Source organism: Phyllobates terribilis, unplaced genomic scaffold (assembly GCF_046119375.1).
Source record: "Phyllobates terribilis strain yellow unplaced genomic scaffold, ASM4611937v1 Scaffold_393__1_contigs__length_1774422, whole genome shotgun sequence".
Lineage (NCBI taxonomy): Eukaryota > Metazoa > Chordata > Amphibia > Anura > Dendrobatidae > Phyllobates > Phyllobates terribilis.
In genome coordinates this window covers 991713-1010277 of record NW_027363153.1, presented here as the reverse complement: position 1 = coordinate 1010277, position 18565 = coordinate 991713, and the positions used below count along the sequence as shown (strand labels likewise).

Sequence of the window (18565 nt, the reverse complement as noted above, 5' to 3'; positions counted from 1 at the left end):
AAACCAATTCTGGTTATCGCTTCTCGGCCTTTTGGCTAAGATCAAGTGTAGTATCTGTTCTTATCAGTTTAATATCTGATACGTCCCCTATCTGGGGACCATATATTAAATGGATTTTTAGAACAGGGAGATGGAAAAAGAGCTTGCTCTGTCCACTCCACGCATTGACCTGGTATTGCAGTATCTCCAGGACCGGTGCACCCCTTCTTTAATGCAGTTTCTAAAATCAGAAAGAATTGAATTCAATGTTTTTTGTTCATTTTGCTTGTTTGTCGGATTTTGGGATGGACTCTTTGGCTTTGCTTTTCTTCTCCTCATTGGATTTTTCATGTTCAAAGTTGCAGAAGCCAGATTACAAGCTCATTTTGGTTCAACTTCAGCAACTGTGCATTGCATTGCCATGTAATGTGATGCAATGCTATCTTTCTAGCTCTCCCTTTTTACTTCCTTTTGGATAAACAGACATATTAGGCAAGCATTTTGGAGCTTTCACCTAAATAACTACAGGTGGTGAGATAAGCTGCACAATATAATTGACCTTTCAGTATATTGTTGCACACACACCATCTATTTAGCAAATGCCCTTGTTATCAACAGCAGCCTTTTAAACTCACCTGAGCTAACAGGTATGTGCGCTGGTTACTCTGCTGCGCTTAAAATTTCTTTTTTGGTTTGCTACAATGCCTTTTCTGAAACGTTGTCTCCTTCTGCTGGAACACTGACTTCTTTCATTTAATGCCTGCAGACTATAAAAGAGAACCCAACCCAAAAAGTTTGGTTGATTAGTCTGTGGCATTCTGTTAAACTGTTGCTTATGGCGGTCTCTGTGAGCTTCTCAGCGACATTCAGCCAGCCAGGTATCCTGCCTGCAGTAGATGGAATGTGGCAATGGAACGCTGGCTGCGCGTGTCATAATAGGCTCTGAGCCTTTATATACCTGTGCACAGCAGCAGCCACCTTCAGTCTGCTGCTGGACAGCCAGCAGCAGCAGCAGCAGGAGAGGTATGTAATCAGGAGCCCTCCTGCTAAGGGTAGACAGCTGCTCGTTCCACCCCACCCCCCGCCTTAATTGGTTCTCCTCCCTTCCAACGGTGTTGAGGCGGGTGGGAACAGCAGGGGGTGAAGGTGCTGTGTTTAAAGAGGTGGAGTTATGCAGATCTAAAACGCGTGGATTGCAGCAGCAGCAAGCCGAAAAGTGCAGGCATGTAAGGGATCTAGAGGTTGACAACATGTCTTCTTAACGGGAGTCCAGGAGCTCATCTCCACAAATGGACTTTTCAGGATCCTTGGGTGGCTCCGTAGTTTGAAACCAATTCTGGTTATCGCTTCTCGGCCTTTTGGCTAAGATCAAGTGTAGTATCTGTTCTTATCAGTTTAATATCTGATACGTCCCCTATCTGGGGACCATATATTAAATGGATTTTTAGAACAGGGAGATGGAAAAAGAGCTTGCTCTGTCCACTCCACGCATTGACCTGGTATTGCAGTATCTCCAGGACCGGTGCACCCCTTCTTTAATGCAGTTTCTAAAATCAGAAAGAATTGAATTCAATGTTTTTTGTTCATTTTGCTTGTTTGTCGGATTTTGGGATGGACTCTTTGGCTTTGCTTTTCTTCTCCTCATTGGATTTTTCATGTTCAAAGTTGCAGAAGCCAGATTACAAGCTCATTTTGGTTCAACTTCAGCAACTGTGCATTGCATTGCCATGTAATGTGATGCAATGCTATCTTTCTAGCTCTCCCTTTTTACTTCCTTTTGGATAAACAGACATATTAGGCAAGCATTTTGGAGCTTTCACCTAAATAACTACAGGTGGTGAGATAAGCTGCACAATATAATTGACCTTTCAGTATATTGTTGCACACACACCATCTATTTAGCAAATGCCCTTGTTATCAACAGCAGCCTTTTAAACTCACCTGAGCTAACAGGTATGTGCGCTGGTTACTCTGCTGCGCTTAAAATTTCTTTTTTGGTTTGCTACAATGCCTTTTCTGAAACGTTGTCTCCTTCTGCTGGAACACTGACTTCTTTCATTTAATGCCTGCAGACTATAAAAGAGAACCCAACCCAAAAAGTTTGGTTGATTAGTCTGTGGCATTCTGTTAAACTGTTGCTTATGGCGGTCTCTGTGAGCTTCTCAGCGACATTCAGCCAGCCAGGTATCCTGCCTGCAGTAGATGGAATGTGGCAATGGAACGCTGGCTGCGCGTGTCATAATAGGCTCTGAGCCTTTATATACCTGTGCACAGCAGCAGCCACCTTCAGTCTGCTGCTGGACAGCCAGCAGCAGCAGCAGCAGGAGAGGTATGTAATCAGGAGCCCTCCTGCTAAGGGTAGACAGCTGCTCGTTCCACCCCACCCCCCGCCTTAATTGGTTCTCCTCCCTTCCAACGGTGTTGAGGCGGGTGGGAACAGCAGGGGGTGAAGGTGCTGTGTTTAAAGAGGTGGAGTTATGCAGATCTAAAACGCGTGGATTGCAGCAGCAGCAAGCCGAAAAGTGCAGGCATGTAAGGGATCTAGAGGTTGACAACATGTCTTCTTAACGGGAGTCCAGGAGCTCATCTCCACAAATGGACTTTTCAGGATCCTTGGGTGGCTCCGTAGTTTGAAACCAATTCTGGTTATCGCTTCTCGGCCTTTTGGCTAAGATCAAGTGTAGTATCTGTTCTTATCAGTTTAATATCTGATACGTCCCCTATCTGGGGACCATATATTAAATGGATTTTTAGAACAGGGAGATGGAAAAAGAGCTTGCTCTGTCCACTCCACGCATTGACCTGGTATTGCAGTATCTCCAGGACCGGTGCACCCCTTCTTTAATGCAGTTTCTAAAATCAGAAAGAATTGAATTCAATGTTTTTTGTTCATTTTGCTTGTTTGTCGGATTTTGGGATGGACTCTTTGGCTTTGCTTTTCTTCTCCTCATTGGATTTTTCATGTTCAAAGTTGCAGAAGCCAGATTACAAGCTCATTTTGGTTCAACTTCAGCAACTGTGCATTGCATTGCCATGTAATGTGATGCAATGCTATCTTTCTAGCTCTCCCTTTTTACTTCCTTTTGGATAAACAGACATATTAGGCAAGCATTTTGGAGCTTTCACCTAAATAACTACAGGTGGTGAGATAAGCTGCACAATATAATTGACCTTTCAGTATATTGTTGCACACACACCATCTATTTAGCAAATGCCCTTGTTATCAACAGCAGCCTTTTAAACTCACCTGAGCTAACAGGTATGTGCGCTGGTTACTCTGCTGCGCTTAAAATTTCTTTTTTGGTTTGCTACAATGCCTTTTCTGAAACGTTGTCTCCTTCTGCTGGAACACTGACTTCTTTCATTTAATGCCTGCAGACTATAAAAGAGAACCCAACCCAAAAAGTTTGGTTGATTAGTCTGTGGCATTCTGTTAAACTGTTGCTTATGGCGGTCTCTGTGAGCTTCTCAGCGACATTCAGCCAGCCAGGTATCCTGCCTGCAGTAGATGGAATGTGGCAATGGAACGCTGGCTGCGCGTGTCATAATAGGCTCTGAGCCTTTATATACCTGTGCACAGCAGCAGCCACCTTCAGTCTGCTGCTGGACAGCCAGCAGCAGCAGCAGCAGGAGAGGTATGTAATCAGGAGCCCTCCTGCTAAGGGTAGACAGCTGCTCGTTCCACCCCACCCCCCGCCTTAATTGGTTCTCCTCCCTTCCAACGGTGTTGAGGCGGGTGGGAACAGCAGGGGGTGAAGGTGCTGTGTTTAAAGAGGTGGAGTTATGCAGATCTAAAACGCGTGGATTGCAGCAGCAGCAAGCCGAAAAGTGCAGGCATGTAAGGGATCTAGAGGTTGACAACATGTCTTCTTAACGGGAGTCCAGGAGCTCATCTCCACAAATGGACTTTTCAGGATCCTTGGGTGGCTCCGTAGTTTGAAACCAATTCTGGTTATCGCTTCTCGGCCTTTTGGCTAAGATCAAGTGTAGTATCTGTTCTTATCAGTTTAATATCTGATACGTCCCCTATCTGGGGACCATATATTAAATGGATTTTTAGAACAGGGAGATGGAAAAAGAGCTTGCTCTGTCCACTCCACGCATTGACCTGGTATTGCAGTATCTCCAGGACCGGTGCACCCCTTCTTTAATGCAGTTTCTAAAATCAGAAAGAATTGAATTCAATGTTTTTTGTTCATTTTGCTTGTTTGTCGGATTTTGGGATGGACTCTTTGGCTTTGCTTTTCTTCTCCTCATTGGATTTTTCATGTTCAAAGTTGCAGAAGCCAGATTACAAGCTCATTTTGGTTCAACTTCAGCAACTGTGCATTGCATTGCCATGTAATGTGATGCAATGCTATCTTTCTAGCTCTCCCTTTTTACTTCCTTTTGGATAAACAGACATATTAGGCAAGCATTTTGGAGCTTTCACCTAAATAACTACAGGTGGTGAGATAAGCTGCACAATATAATTGACCTTTCAGTATATTGTTGCACACACACCATCTATTTAGCAAATGCCCTTGTTATCAACAGCAGCCTTTTAAACTCACCTGAGCTAACAGGTATGTGCGCTGGTTACTCTGCTGCGCTTAAAATTTCTTTTTTGGTTTGCTACAATGCCTTTTCTGAAACGTTGTCTCCTTCTGCTGGAACACTGACTTCTTTCATTTAATGCCTGCAGACTATAAAAGAGAACCCAACCCAAAAAGTTTGGTTGATTAGTCTGTGGCATTCTGTTAAACTGTTGCTTATGGCGGTCTCTGTGAGCTTCTCAGCGACATTCAGCCAGCCAGGTATCCTGCCTGCAGTAGATGGAATGTGGCAATGGAACGCTGGCTGCGCGTGTCATAATAGGCTCTGAGCCTTTATATACCTGTGCACAGCAGCAGCCACCTTCAGTCTGCTGCTGGACAGCCAGCAGCAGCAGCAGCAGGAGAGGTATGTAATCAGGAGCCCTCCTGCTAAGGGTAGACAGCTGCTCGTTCCACCCCACCCCCCGCCTTAATTGGTTCTCCTCCCTTCCAACGGTGTTGAGGCGGGTGGGAACAGCAGGGGGTGAAGGTGCTGTGTTTAAAGAGGTGGAGTTATGCAGATCTAAAATGCGTGGATTGCAGCAGCAGCAAGCCGAAAAGTGCAGGCATGTAAGGGATCTAGAGGTTGACAACATGTCTTCTTAACGGGAGTCCAGGAGCTCATCTCCACAAATGGACTTTTCAGGATCCTTGGGTGGCTCCGTAGTTTGAAACCAATTCTGGTTATCGCTTCTCGGCCTTTTGGCTAAGATCAAGTGTAGTATCTGTTCTTATCAGTTTAATATCTGATACGTCCCCTATCTGGGGACCATATATTAAATGGATTTTTAGAACAGGGAGATGGAAAAAGAGCTTGCTCTGTCCACTCCACGCATTGACCTGGTATTGCAGTATCTCCAGGACCGGTGCACCCCTTCTTTAATGCAGTTTCTAAAATCAGAAAGAATTGAATTCAATGTTTTTTGTTCATTTTGCTTGTTTGTCGGATTTTGGGATGGACTCTTTGGCTTTGCTTTTCTTCTCCTCATTGGATTTTTCATGTTCAAAGTTGCAGAAGCCAGATTACAAGCTCATTTTGGTTCAACTTCAGCAACTGTGCATTGCATTGCCATGTAATGTGATGCAATGCTATCTTTCTAGCTCTCCCTTTTTACTTCCTTTTGGATAAACAGACATATTAGGCAAGCATTTTGGAGCTTTCACCTAAATAACTACAGGTGGTGAGATAAGCTGCACAATATAATTGACCTTTCAGTATATTGTTGCACACACACCATCTATTTAGCAAATGCCCTTGTTATCAACAGCAGCCTTTTAAACTCACCTGAGCTAACAGGTATGTGCGCTGGTTACTCTGCTGCGCTTAAAATTTCTTTTTTGGTTTGCTACAATGCCTTTTCTGAAACGTTGTCTCCTTCTGCTGGAACACTGACTTCTTTCATTTAATGCCTGCAGACTATAAAAGAGAACCCAACCCAAAAAGTTTGGTTGATTAGTCTGTGGCATTCTGTTAAACTGTTGCTTATGGCGGTCTCTGTGAGCTTCTCAGCGACATTCAGCCAGGTATCCTGCCTGCAGTAGATGGAATGTGGCAATGGAACGCTGGCTGCGCGTGTCATAATAGGCTCTGAGCCTTTATATACCTGTGCACAGCAGCAGCCACCTTCAGTCTGCTGCTGGACAGCCAGCAGCAGCAGCAGCAGGAGAGGTATGTAATCAGGAGCCCTCCTGCTAAGGCTAGACAGCTGCTCGTTCCACCCCACCCCCCGCCTTAATTGGTTCTCCTCCCTTCCAACGGTGTTGAGGCGGGTGGGAACAGCAGGGGGTGAAGGTGCTGTGTTTAAAGAGGTGGAGTTATGCAGATCTAAAACGCGTGGATTGCAGCAGCAGCAAGTCGAAAAGTGCAGGCATGTAAGGGATCTAGAGGTTGACAACATGTCTTCTTAACGGGAGTCCAGGAGCTCATCTCCACAAATGGACTTTTCAGGATCCTTGGGTGGCTCCGTAGTTTGAAACCAATTCTGGTTATCGCTTCTCGGCCTTTTGGCTAAGATCAAGTGTAGTATCTGTTCTTATCAGTTTAATATCTGATACGTCCCCTATCTGGGGACCATATATTAAATGGATTTTTAGAACAGGGAGATGGAAAAAGAGCTTGCTCTGTCCACTCCACGCATTGACCTGGTATTGCAGTATCTCCAGGACCGGTGCACCCCTTCTTTAATGCAGTTTCTAAAATCAGAAAGAATTGAATTCAATGTTTTTTGTTCATTTTGCTTGTTTGTCGGATTTTGGGATGGACTCTTTGGCTTTGCTTTTCTTCTCCTCATTGGATTTTTCATGTTCAAAGTTGCAGAAGCCAGATTACAAGCTCATTTTGGTTCAACTTCAGCAACTGTGCATTGCATTGCCATGTAATGTGATGCAATGCTATCTTTCTAGCTCTCCCTTTTTACTTCCTTTTGGATAAACAGACATATTAGGCAAGCATTTTGGAGCTTTCACCTAAATAACTACAGGTGGTGAGATAAGCTGCACAATATAATTGACCTTTCAGTATATTGTTGCACACACACCATCTATTTAGCAAATGCCCTTGTTATCAACAGCAGCCTTTTAAACTCACCTGAGCTAACAGGTATGTGCGCTGGTTACTCTGCTGCGCTTAAAATTTCTTTTTTGGTTTGCTACAATGCCTTTTCTGAAACGTTGTCTCCTTCTGCTGGAACACTGACTTCTTTCATTTAATGCCTGCAGACTATAAAAGAGAACCCAACCCAAAAAGTTTGGTTGATTAGTCTGTGGCATTCTGTTAAACTGTTGCTTATGGCGGTCTCTGTGAGCTTCTCAGCGACATTCAGCCAGCCAGGTATCCTGCCTGCAGTAGATGGAATGTGGCAATGGAACGCTGGCTGCGCGTGTCATAATAGGCTCTGAGCCTTTATATACCTGTGCACAGCAGCAGCCACCTTCAGTCTGCTGCTGGACAGCCAGCAGCAGCAGCAGCAGGAGAGGTATGTAATCAGGAGCCCTCCTGCTAAGGGTAGACAGCTGCTCGTTCCACCCCACCCCCCGCCTTAATTGGTTCTCCTCCCTTCCAACGGTGTTGAGGCGGGTGGGAACAGCAGGGGGTGAAGGTGCTGTGTTTAAAGAGGTGGAGTTATGCAGATCTAAAACGCGTGGATTGCAGCAGCAGCAAGCCGAAAAGTGCAGGCATGTAAGGGATCTAGAGGTTGACAACATGTCTTCTTAACGGGAGTCCAGGAGCTCATCTCCACAAATGGACTTTTCAGGATCCTTGGGTGGCTCCGTAGTTTGAAACCAATTCTGGTTATCGCTTCTCGGCCTTTTGGCTAAGATCAAGTGTAGTATCTGTTCTTATCAGTTTAATATCTGATACGTCCCCTATCTGGGGACCATATATTAAATGGATTTTTAGAACAGGGAGATGGAAAAAGAGCTTGCTCTGTCCACTCCACGCATTGACCTGGTATTGCAGTATCTCCAGGACCGGTGCACCCCTTCTTTAATGCAGTTTCTAAAATCAGAAAGAATTGAATTCAATGTTTTTTGTTCATTTTGCTTGTTTGTCGGATTTTGGGATGGACTCTTTGGCTTTGCTTTTCTTCTCCTCATTGGATTTTTCATGTTCAAAGTTGCAGAAGCCAGATTACAAGCTCATTTTGGTTCAACTTCAGCAACTGTGCATTGCATTGCCATGTAATGTGATGCAATGCTATCTTTCTAGCTCTCCCTTTTTACTTCCTTTTGGATAAACAGACATATTAGGCAAGCATTTTGGAGCTTTCACCTAAATAACTACAGGTGGTGAGATAAGCTGCACAATATAATTGACCTTTCAGTATATTGTTGCACACACACCATCTATTTAGCAAATGCCCTTGTTATCAACAGCAGCCTTTTAAACTCACCTGAGCTAACAGGTATGTGCGCTGGTTACTCTGCTGCGCTTAAAATTTCTTTTTTGGTTTGCTACAATGCCTTTTCTGAAACGTTGTCTCCTTCTGCTGGAACACTGACTTCTTTCATTTAATGCCTGCAGACTATAAAAGAGAACCCAACCCAAAAAGTTTGGTTGATTAGTCTGTGGCATTCTGTTAAACTGTTGCTTATGGCGGTCTCTGTGAGCTTCTCAGCGACATTCAGCCAGCCAGGTATCCTGCCTGCAGTAGATGGAATGTGGCAATGGAACGCTGGCTGCGCGTGTCATAATAGGCTCTGAGCCTTTATATACCTGTGCACAGCAGCAGCCACCTTCAGTCTGCTGCTGGACAGCCAGCAGCAGCAGCAGCAGGAGAGGTATGTAATCAGGAGCCCTCCTGCTAAGGGTAGACAGCTGCTCGTTCCACCCCACCCCCCGCCTTAATTGGTTCTCCTCCCTTCCAACGGTGTTGAGGCGGGTGGGAACAGCAGGGGGTGAAGGTGCTGTGTTTAAAGAGGTGGAGTTATGCAGATCTAAAACGCGTGGATTGCAGCAGCAGCAAGCCGAAAAGTGCAGGCATGTAAGGGATCTAGAGGTTGACAACATGTCTTCTTAACGGGAGTCCAGGAGCTCATCTCCACAAATGGACTTTTCAGGATCCTTGGGTGGCTCCGTAGTTTGAAACCAATTCTGGTTATCGCTTCTCGGCCTTTTGGCTAAGATCAAGTGTAGTATCTGTTCTTATCAGTTTAATATCTGATACGTCCCCTATCTGGGGACCATATATTAAATGGATTTTTAGAACAGGGAGATGGAAAAAGAGCTTGCTCTGTCCACTCCACGCATTGACCTGGTATTGCAGTATCTCCAGGACCGGTGCACCCCTTCTTTAATGCAGTTTCTAAAATCAGAAAGAATTGAATTCAATGTTTTTTGTTCATTTTGCTTGTTTGTCGGATTTTGGGATGGACTCTTTGGCTTTGCTTTTCTTCTCCTCATTGGATTTTTCATGTTCAAAGTTGCAGAAGCCAGATTACAAGCTCATTTTGGTTCAACTTCAGCAACTGTGCATTGCATTGCCATGTAATGTGATGCAATGCTATCTTTCTAGCTCTCCCTTTTTACTTCCTTTTGGATAAACAGACATATTAGGCAAGCATTTTGGAGCTTTCACCTAAATAACTACAGGTGGTGAGATAAGCTGCACAATATAATTGACCTTTCAGTATATTGTTGCACACACACCATCTATTTAGCAAATGCCCTTGTTATCAACAGCAGCCTTTTAAACTCACCTGAGCTAACAGGTATGTGCGCTGGTTACTCTGCTGCGCTTAAAATTTCTTTTTTGGTTTGCTACAATGCCTTTTCTGAAACGTTGTCTCCCTCTGCTGGAACACTGACTTCTTTCATTTAATGCCTGCAGACTATAAAAGAGAACCCAACCCAAAAAGTTTGGTTGATTAGTCTGTGGCATTCTGTTAAACTGTTGCTTATGGCGGTCTCTGTGAGCTTCTCAGCGACATTCAGCCAGCCAGGTATCCTGCCTGCAGTAGATGGAATGTGGCAATGGAACGCTGGCTGCGCGTGTCATAATAGGCTCTGAGCCTTTATATACCTGTGCACAGCAGCAGCCACCTTCAGTCTGCTGCTGGACAGCCAGCAGCAGCAGCAGCAGGAGAGGTATGTAATCAGGAGCCCTCCTGCTAAGGGTAGACAGCTGCTCGTTCCACCCCACCCCCCGCCTTAATTGGTTCTCCTCCCTTCCAACGGTGTTGAGGCGGGTGGGAACAGCAGGGGGTGAAGGTGCTGTGTTTAAAGAGGTGGAGTTATGCAGATCTAAAACGCGTGGATTGCAGCAGCAGCAAGCCGAAAAGTGCAGGCATGTAAGGGATCTAGAGGTTGACAACATGTCTTCTTAACGGGAGTCCAGGAGCTCATCTCCACAAATGGACTTTTCAGGATCCTTGGGTGGCTCCGTAGTTTGAAACCAATTCTGGTTATCGCTTCTCGGCCTTTTGGCTAAGATCGTATGACTGTACCTTGATTGGTGCGAGTCTCCTGGAGGAATCCGGACCCTTTTGTGGAGGATTTTCTGCTTTTTCCTGTGGTATTCCATACCGACAGAATCCAAGATGTCTTTTGTGAAGAACACCATCCGTTTGTCCGTGGATCCATCTGACCAGAACAAGAACAACGTGGTTTTCATTGTCCAAGACATCGTTGAAGGCAAAGCTGGAGCAAGACGTTCTGAGATCTTCAGTGTCAACGAATTTTCACGTCAAGGTAATTATGACGTTACCTTTATGGACCAGGATGTTTGCCTTAATGTCTTTGAATGGCTCCGTGGTCACTCTAGTGACCCCTGCTTGGAAGGAGTTAGATGGGAACCTTTGTTTGGTCTGCAAGAAAAGGAGGTGACTGTGACTGTCTATAACCCTTTTACAGACCCTGAGCTGCTGGAGTGCTTCCTCTCTCGCTACTGTGAATATGTGCGGAAGGGAGTGAAGCAAGTCAATTGTCTAGGAATCTTTAACTGCCAGTATAAATTCCGTGTGAAATTGAAAAGGGATCCTGACAGTGTGGGGGGCTTTAGACACCCTCCATCAAATTTTTCCGTTGCAGGCCATAGAGGTTTCCTCTTTTACCCAGGCCAGCCCATGTTTTGCCGTAGATGCTTTTCTTTCGGACATACCATGGTAACATGCCTTAAAGGGCAGTGTTGCCGAAATTGCAGAAAGGAGGGGCATATGGCCAACCAGTGTCCAGAGGCCAAGTCCAGTGATGTCTGTGGGAGTAGTGATCACATGTATAAGGACTGTCCTATGAGTGCACCTAGACGTTCTGATAAAGAACAGAAGGAGGAGGAGCTGGAGAGGAGGCAGATGGCAAGCGCACTGAAAGTGCTGGAAAGATTGGAGAGGGAGGAGAGAGAGGGAAGGAGGCAGGAAACTGGTAGAGCCTCTCCCTCTACGGCGCCAGAGGAGGTGTCCCTGAGACCATGTTCTTCTTCTGCTGAAGAAATGAGGAAGAAGCGGAGGGAAGAAAAGGAGTTCTGGAGGGAAGTGGCAAAGGTGGAGAAAAAGGCAGTGTCTGCGAGAATATCTAGGAAAGTGGTGGAAGCAGAGCTGCCTGAGATGATGACTTTTGGAGAGGCAATGGACGCAACAGGATGTGAAGTGCAAATCTCGGAACCCGACAGTCCTGAACACCCTTCGGGTCCTGAAAACATTGAAGATTTTTCTTCGGAGGATGATAGGGGTGCAAAGAAGAGTCGTAGGGAGGATGGTGGGGGCAGTGATGATGCAGATTTTAGTGAGCCTCAGAGGAAGATCAGAACTGCCAGAATGAGGAGTGTGGCTGGTGAAGCCAGCGGGTCGGAAACCAGCTGTTCTGTTCTGATGGCGGAGGAGGATAGTGGTGGTGCTGGATAGTGTCACCATATAATATTGTAAATGTTTTTTCTTTTTGTCCTCTTGTGAGCTTTGGTTTAGGCCAAAGGCTATTTCTTTGTGTAATTGGTGAAGGAGTAGAAGTATTATGGGATTTACCATAGTGTCCCAAAACGTAAGAGTGTTTAAAAGTAAAGTAAGAAGAGCTGCTATTTTTGAGTTTTTAGCTATGCAAAATGCATCTATTTTTTGTTTACAAGAATGTGGGGTAGTGGATGGTGTGAAAGGGGATGAATGGTCTTATGGAGCGTCTGTGTGGTCGGGGAGTGCATGTAATAAGAATGATGGTGTGGGTATTTTGGTTAAAGGAAGGGAGGTTGTTTTGAGTGATTATTTGGTTATTGAGGTGGGGAGATGTATCCTTGCTAATTTTGTATACAAGAATGTAAAGTTTTGTGTTATTAATGTTTATGCGCCAGTTGAAAAAAATGAGCGCAAAAATTTATTTGAAAAAATTAAGCTTTTTGTTCCAGGAAGAATACCTGTGGTAATTGTGGGTGATATGAACTGTGATGTGGGGAGAGTGAATGTGGATGTGTCTGGGAAAGCATTATTGGAGTTAGTGAATGATTTTGGGTTGTGTGATATGCAGCGCGTGTGTAACATGAATCCTTTGTTGAACACTTTCTTTTCTGAGAGTGGTAGGGTACAATCCAGATTGGATTATTGTTTTATTTCTAAAAATATGGTTTCTGTTAATTATAGGCAGGAAAACGTTCTTTTTTCAGATCATGTGTGTATGTTGTGTGATTTGGATATAAAAGTTGATGGAGTGTTTGGGAGAGGATTGTGGAAGTTAAATGTTAAACTGTTAGAGAATGAAGATGTGAGAAAGGAGTATGAAAGGCGGTATGAAGAATGGTGTAAGCATAAAAATGAGTTTGGGAATGTTTGTGAAGAAACAAACAAAAATGTTCTTTAAAAATTTAGGATACAAGTATGCAGCAATTAAAAGAGAGAGTTTTGTTAAACTGAACGCGCGGTTGAGCGTTTTGTATAAGTTAAGGGAAGGAGGAGTTGAGGTGGAGGAGGATATTTTAGAGGTAAAAAAGGAGATTAGTGAGTTTTTGTTGGAGAGAGGGAGAAGCATAGTGTTTAGGGCAAAGATTGATAAGATGGAGCAGGATGAGAAATGTTCTCGGTTTTTCTTTAAAAAAGTTTTTGGAGTATGAGCGTGGTGTATGGAGCAGATGGAAGTGAGGTGAGTGGAGAGGATATGTGTGAAGAGGTGGCTAAGTTTTATGAGGATCTGTATGCAGTGAAACAGAGGGATGAATGTTTGGAGAATGATGTTTTGAGTGTGTTAGAGAGTAAGTTGAGTGAAGCAGAAAGAGAGAGAGTGATGGGTGAGGTGACTGGTGATGAGGTATGGAAGGTTATGTGTAGTATGGCTTTGAATAAGACGCCGGGGGAGGATGGCCTCCCAGTAGAATTTTATCGTGTGATGTGGGGTGTGATTGGTAAGGACTTTGTGGATGTATGTAAGTATATGTGGGGAAACATGGAGGTGACTGAGAGTATGCGTGCAGGTATGGTTGTGTTAATTCCTAAGAAAGGGGATTTGAAAAGTCTGAGGAATTGGAGGCCAATAACGTTACTTAATTGTGATTATAAAATCTATGCAAAACTTATGGCTAATAGGATGCGTGATGTGATAGAGAGTGTGATTGGGGATGAGCAGTGTTGTGCGGTACCTGGGAGGCGGATTCATGAGTGTGTGTGTATGTTAAGAGATTGTCTATGGGATTGCATGGGTCGTAAGAAGAGTGTATTTTTGTTAAGTTTGGATTTTGAAAAGGCTTATGATAGGTTGTCGCATGGTTTTTTGTTCAGAGTGTTGTTAAAAATGGGTTTTCCGGCTGATTTTGTTGGGCGAGTGAGAAGTTTGTATGCGGGTGTTTATAGCTGTGTTTTAATGAATGGGTATGTGGGTAGGAAAGTGAATGTGTTTTCGGGTGTGCGACAGGGGTGTCCTTTGTCCCCTGTAGCATTTATTTGTGCAATTGAGCCATTGTTGTGTATGCTGAGGAAAGATAAGGTAATTCGTGGTGTGCAAGTGCCGGGAGGTGGAGGAAAAGAATGGAAGGTGAGTGGTTATATGGATGACGTGTGTGTATTATGTGATTCTGAATGTTCGGTGAGGCGGGTGAAGTTGTTAGTGTCTATTTTTTGTGGTGCATCTGCGTTTAAAGTGAATTGGGAAAAGAGTGAGTGTAAGGGTTTTGGAGGCGGAAGTTTAAGTAGGGATGTAGGTGTGAATGTAGTGAATGGACCTATTAAAGTTTTGGGTGTGAAGTTTTCAGAGAGTTTGGATGGGAAAGAAAGTTGGGATGATGCGAAAGGAAAAGTTGAGCAGAAGTTGAATTTTTGGAATTGAGGAGTTTATCCTTTTTTGGGAAGATTTTAATTGTTAAGAGTGTGGTGTTGCCAATATTTTTATATATTGCGGTAGTATTTCCACCAGGATATATGTGTATGAGAAGCTTGAATAGAATTTTATTTGTTTTTTTGTGGAACTCGAAAATGGAGAGAGCTAGGAGAGAAATTTTGGTTAAAAGAGTGGAAAAAGGTGGTTTGGGTTTTCCGAATTTGGACGTGTTTTTTGGTGTGAATATCGTTGTGTTTGTTTTGAAAGTGATTAGGGCGGATGGAAAGTTTTCATCTATGTGTAGGTATTTATTTGGAGCGTATTTGTTTCGTTTAAAGTGGCAAGAAAGGGATTTGCGATGTCCGATTGCTTTTGAGGTGCCTGTATGGTATGTGTGGGTTTATAAGTTTTTGGTGAGGTATGAACTGTGTGATGCAGATGTGAGATTGCTGGAGAATAAGAAGGCTGTGTATAGGATGATTGAATGTAGAGAGGTAGAATGTGGAATAAATATGGTTAGGGGTGGTGATGTGCAGAAGGTTTGGAAGAAAGTGCGGATGAGTGGTATGACCAACAAACAGAGTGAAGTTGTGTGGCAGTCTTTACATGGAGTATTACCTGTGAGAGAATTTCAGAGAAATAGAGGTTTGGTGAGGAGTGAAATGTGTCCAAGAAATGGCTGTGGTGGAAGGGAAAGTGTGTTGCATGTTTTTTGGAATTGCCAGTATGCTAGAGATGTGATTGGGAGAATGGGGCCTTTGTGTAAAGAATTGTGTGGTGTGAATTTGTTGTCTTTTGAGTTGTTTATGTTTGGTTTGGGAATATGTGATGGGACGAAGGAAAGAGTCTTGTGGTTGATGCTTGCATGTATAAAGGAAGTGTTATGGGATGTGAGGAATGTGTATGTGTTTAAAAGGAAGGAAATTGCTGTAAAGGATAGTGTGAAGGTGATTTTGGGGAAGATGTATGTGTGTTTCCTATGGGACAAAAAGAGGAGAGGGGAAGTGGATGCGGAGGGAATATGGAAAGTTAAAAAGTGGAGATATATTGTTAGTACCTCTTGATTTTTGTTATTGTTGTTTTGAAATATGAAATAAATATTTCCGATGATGATGGGGACAGCAAATTGCGTATTGGATTTGACGCAGCTGTTTTGATGGAATTTTCCTTTGTCTGGTTTCCATAGACTGTGGAATTTCCTCGTCTGAGGAGAAAAAAAAAAAAAAAAAATCTGTTCTTATCAGTTTAATATCTGATACGTCCCCTATCTGGGGACCATATATTAAATGGATTTTTAGAACAGGGAGATGGAAAAAGAGCTTGCTCTGTCCACTCCACGCATTGACCTGGTATTGCAGTATCTCCAGGACCGGTGCACCCCTTCTTTAATGCAGTTTCTAAAATCAGAAAGAATTGAATTCAATGTTTTTTGTTCATTTTGCTTGTTTGTCGGATTTTGGGATGGACTCTTTGGCTTTGCTTTTCTTCTCCTCATTGGATTTTTCATGTTCAAAGTTGCAGAAGCCAGATTACAAGCTCATTTTGGTTCAACTTCAGCAACTGTGCATTGCATTGCCATGTAATGTGATGCAATGCTATCTTTCTAGCTCTCCCTTTTTACTTCCTTTTGGATAAACAGACATATTAGGCAAGCATTTTGGAGCTTTCACCTAAATAACTACAGGTGGTGAGATAAGCTGCACAATATAATTGACCTTTCAGTATATTGTTGCACACACACCATCTATTTAGCAAATGCCCTTGTTATCAACAGCAGCCTTTTAAACTCACCTGAGCTAACAGGTATGTGCGCTGGTTACTCTGCTGCGCTTAAAATTTCTTTTTTGGTTTGCTACAATGCCTTTTCTGAAACGTTGTCTCCCTCTGCTGGAACACTGACTTCTTTCATTTAATGCCTGCAGACTATAAAAGAGAACCCAACCCAAAAAGTTTGGTTGATTAGTCTGTGGCATTCTGTTAAACTGTTGCTTATGGCGGTCTCTGTGAGCTTCTCAGCGACATTCAGCCAGCCAGGTATCCTGCCTGCAGTAGATGGAATGTGGCAATGGAACGCTGGCTGCGCGTGTCATAATAGGCTCTGAGCCTTTATATACCTGTGCACAGCAGCAGCCACCTTCAGTCTGCTGCTGGACAGCCAGCAGCAGCAGCAGCAGGAGAGGTATGTAATCAGGAGCCCTCCTGCTAAGGGTAGACAGCTGCTCGTTCCACCCCACCCCCCGCCTTAATTGGTTCTCCTCCCTTCCAACGGTGTTGAGGCGGGTGGGAACAGCAGGGGGTGAAGGTGCTGTGTTTAAAGAGGTGGAGTTATGCAGATCTAAAACGCGTGGATTGCAGCAGCAGCAAGCCGAAAAGTGCAGGCATGTAAGGGATCTAGAGGTTGACAACATGTCTTCTTAACGGGAGTCCAGGAGCTCATCTCCACAAATGGACTTTTCAGGATCCTTGGGTGGCTCCGTAGTTTGAAACCAATTCTGGTTATCGCTTCTCGGCCTTTTGGCTAAGATCAAGTGTAGTATCTTTTGAAAAGGCAGTTTTGTCCTTGGGCTGCCCTAGTAAATTGATGCATATTACACACTGGTTTGGTGCACTTGTTAGTACGCCAGGTGGCTCATAGAGTTATCTGATGGAAAACATGGCCCTCCAGGATCGAAGTCACTAGGCTGGGTAAGTGTGAGGGCTTTGGAGCAATGTGCCCCAGGAGTAGGCGCCCTGGTGGGAGTCCAAGCTTACTGGGACTGGGAACCCCAGAAAGACTTGGCTTCGTAGCACGCCGCACCTTTGCCAATCATACTTTCTGAGCAACCCCCCCTATTCCTGGCCTACGGGCTAGGAAGGGGAATTTTTATAAACCCGGTCGGAGGTCCGGTCAGCTTTGGGCTGAGAAACCAACACAGGCTCCAGCTCCACTAGGGTGGCAGCCTAGATGGAAGCTGGGAGCACGAAAACGGCTATTCTCCGGCTTCGGCTAGGGAGAGCATCGGAGATCCCTGACCCTCGCTGTGGCCTTCTGGCTCGGAGGGATGGGGATGGTTTATTGGGGACCCTCTCCTCCGGGAAGGGTCCACATGAATCCTCGCCTCGTGCGCTGTTTTGGTGTGACTTCGGTCACATTTTTCAGTGCCTTGGATGCAGCTTCAATCAAAAAAATCTGTTCTTATCAGTTTAATATCTGATACGTCCCCTATCTGGGGACCATATATTAAATGGATTTTTAGAACAGGGAGATGGAAAAAGAGCTTGCTCTGTCCACTCCACGCATTGACCTGGTATTGCAGTATCTCCAGGACCGGTGCACCCCTTCTTTAATGCAGTTTCTAAAATCAGAAAGAATTGAATTCAATGTTTTTTGTTCATTTTGCTTGTTTGTCGGATTTTGGGATGGACTCTTTGGCTTTGCTTTTCTTCTCCTCATTGGATTTTTCATGTTCAAAGTTGCAGAAGCCAGATTACAAGCTCATTTTGGTTCAACTTCAGCAACTGTGCATTGCATTGCCATGTAATGTGATGCAATGCTATCTTTCTAGCTCTCCCTTTTTACTTCCTTTTGGATAAACAGACATATTAGGCAAGCATTTTGGAGCTTTCACCTAAATAACTACAGGTGGTGAGATAAGCTGCACAATATAATTGACCTTTCAGTATATTGTTGCACACACACCATCTATTTAGCAAATGCCCTTGTTATCAACAGCAGCCTTTTAAACTCACCTGAGCTAACAGGTATGTGCGCTGGTTACTCTGCTGCGCTTAAAATTTCTTTTTTGGTTTGCTACAATGCCTTTTCTGAAACGTTGTCTCCCTCTGCTGGAACACTGACTTCTTTCATTTAATGCCTGCAGACTATAAAAGAGAACCCAACCCAAAAAGTTTGGTTGATTAGTCTGTGGCATTCTGTTAAACTGTTGCTTATGGCGGTCTCTGTGAGCTTCTCAGCGACATTCAGCCAGCCAGGTATCCTGCCTGCAGTAGATGGAATGTGGCAATGGAACGCTGGCTGCGCGTGTCATAATAGGCTCTGAGCCTTTATATACCTGTGCACAGCAGCAGCCACCTTCAGTCTGCTGCTGGACAGCCAGCAGCAGCAGCAGCAGGAGAGGTATGTAATCAGGAGCCCTCCTGCTAAGGGTAGACAGCTGCTCGTTCCACCCCACCCCCCGCCTTAATTGGTTCTCCTCCCTTCCAACGGTGTTGAGGCGGGTGGGAACAGCAGGGGGTGAAGGTGCTGTGTTTAAAGAGGTGGAGTTATGCAGATCTAAAACGCGTGGAT

At 44.3% G+C, this 18565-nt stretch overlaps 10 non-coding genes and 1 pseudogene across 10 annotated transcripts; all 11 read left to right on the top strand.

The window, feature by feature from the left end:
• The first annotated feature begins 15 nt into the window (after window positions 1-15).
• On the top strand, window positions 16-206 carry LOC141224728 (U2 spliceosomal RNA). Its single transcript, XR_012292062.1, has one exon. It is a non-coding gene; the product is annotated as a U2 spliceosomal RNA (small nuclear RNA).
• Window positions 207-1321: 1115 nt separating this feature from the next.
• LOC141224727 (U2 spliceosomal RNA) lies at window positions 1322-1512 on the top strand. Its single transcript, XR_012292061.1, has one exon. It is a non-coding gene; the product is annotated as a U2 spliceosomal RNA (small nuclear RNA).
• A 1115-nt stretch (window positions 1513-2627) lies between these two features.
• Window positions 2628-2818, top strand: LOC141224726 (U2 spliceosomal RNA). Its single transcript, XR_012292060.1, has one exon. It is a non-coding gene; the product is annotated as a U2 spliceosomal RNA (small nuclear RNA).
• Window positions 2819-3933: 1115 nt separating this feature from the next.
• On the top strand, window positions 3934-4124 carry LOC141224725 (U2 spliceosomal RNA). The gene has a single exon (XR_012292059.1). It is a non-coding gene; the product is annotated as a U2 spliceosomal RNA (small nuclear RNA).
• A 1115-nt stretch (window positions 4125-5239) lies between these two features.
• LOC141224724 (U2 spliceosomal RNA) lies at window positions 5240-5430 on the top strand. The gene has a single exon (XR_012292058.1). It is a non-coding gene; the product is annotated as a U2 spliceosomal RNA (small nuclear RNA).
• A 1111-nt stretch (window positions 5431-6541) lies between these two features.
• Window positions 6542-6732, top strand: LOC141224723 (U2 spliceosomal RNA). Its single transcript, XR_012292057.1, has one exon. It is a non-coding gene; the product is annotated as a U2 spliceosomal RNA (small nuclear RNA).
• Window positions 6733-7847: 1115 nt separating this feature from the next.
• On the top strand, window positions 7848-8038 carry LOC141224722 (U2 spliceosomal RNA). The gene has a single exon (XR_012292056.1). It is a non-coding gene; the product is annotated as a U2 spliceosomal RNA (small nuclear RNA).
• Window positions 8039-9153: 1115 nt separating this feature from the next.
• On the top strand, window positions 9154-9344 carry LOC141224721 (U2 spliceosomal RNA). The gene has a single exon (XR_012292055.1). It is a non-coding gene; the product is annotated as a U2 spliceosomal RNA (small nuclear RNA).
• A 6127-nt stretch (window positions 9345-15471) lies between these two features.
• On the top strand, window positions 15472-15660 carry LOC141224466 (U2 spliceosomal RNA). The gene has a single exon (XR_012291879.1). It is a non-coding gene; the product is annotated as a U2 spliceosomal RNA (small nuclear RNA).
• A 1115-nt stretch (window positions 15661-16775) lies between these two features.
• LOC141224541 (U2 spliceosomal RNA) lies at window positions 16776-16891 on the top strand (annotated as a pseudogene).
• Window positions 16892-17415: 524 nt separating this feature from the next.
• LOC141224395 (U2 spliceosomal RNA) lies at window positions 17416-17598 on the top strand. Its single transcript, XR_012291821.1, has one exon. It is a non-coding gene; the product is annotated as a U2 spliceosomal RNA (small nuclear RNA).
• Window positions 17599-18565: the final 967 nt, after the last annotated feature.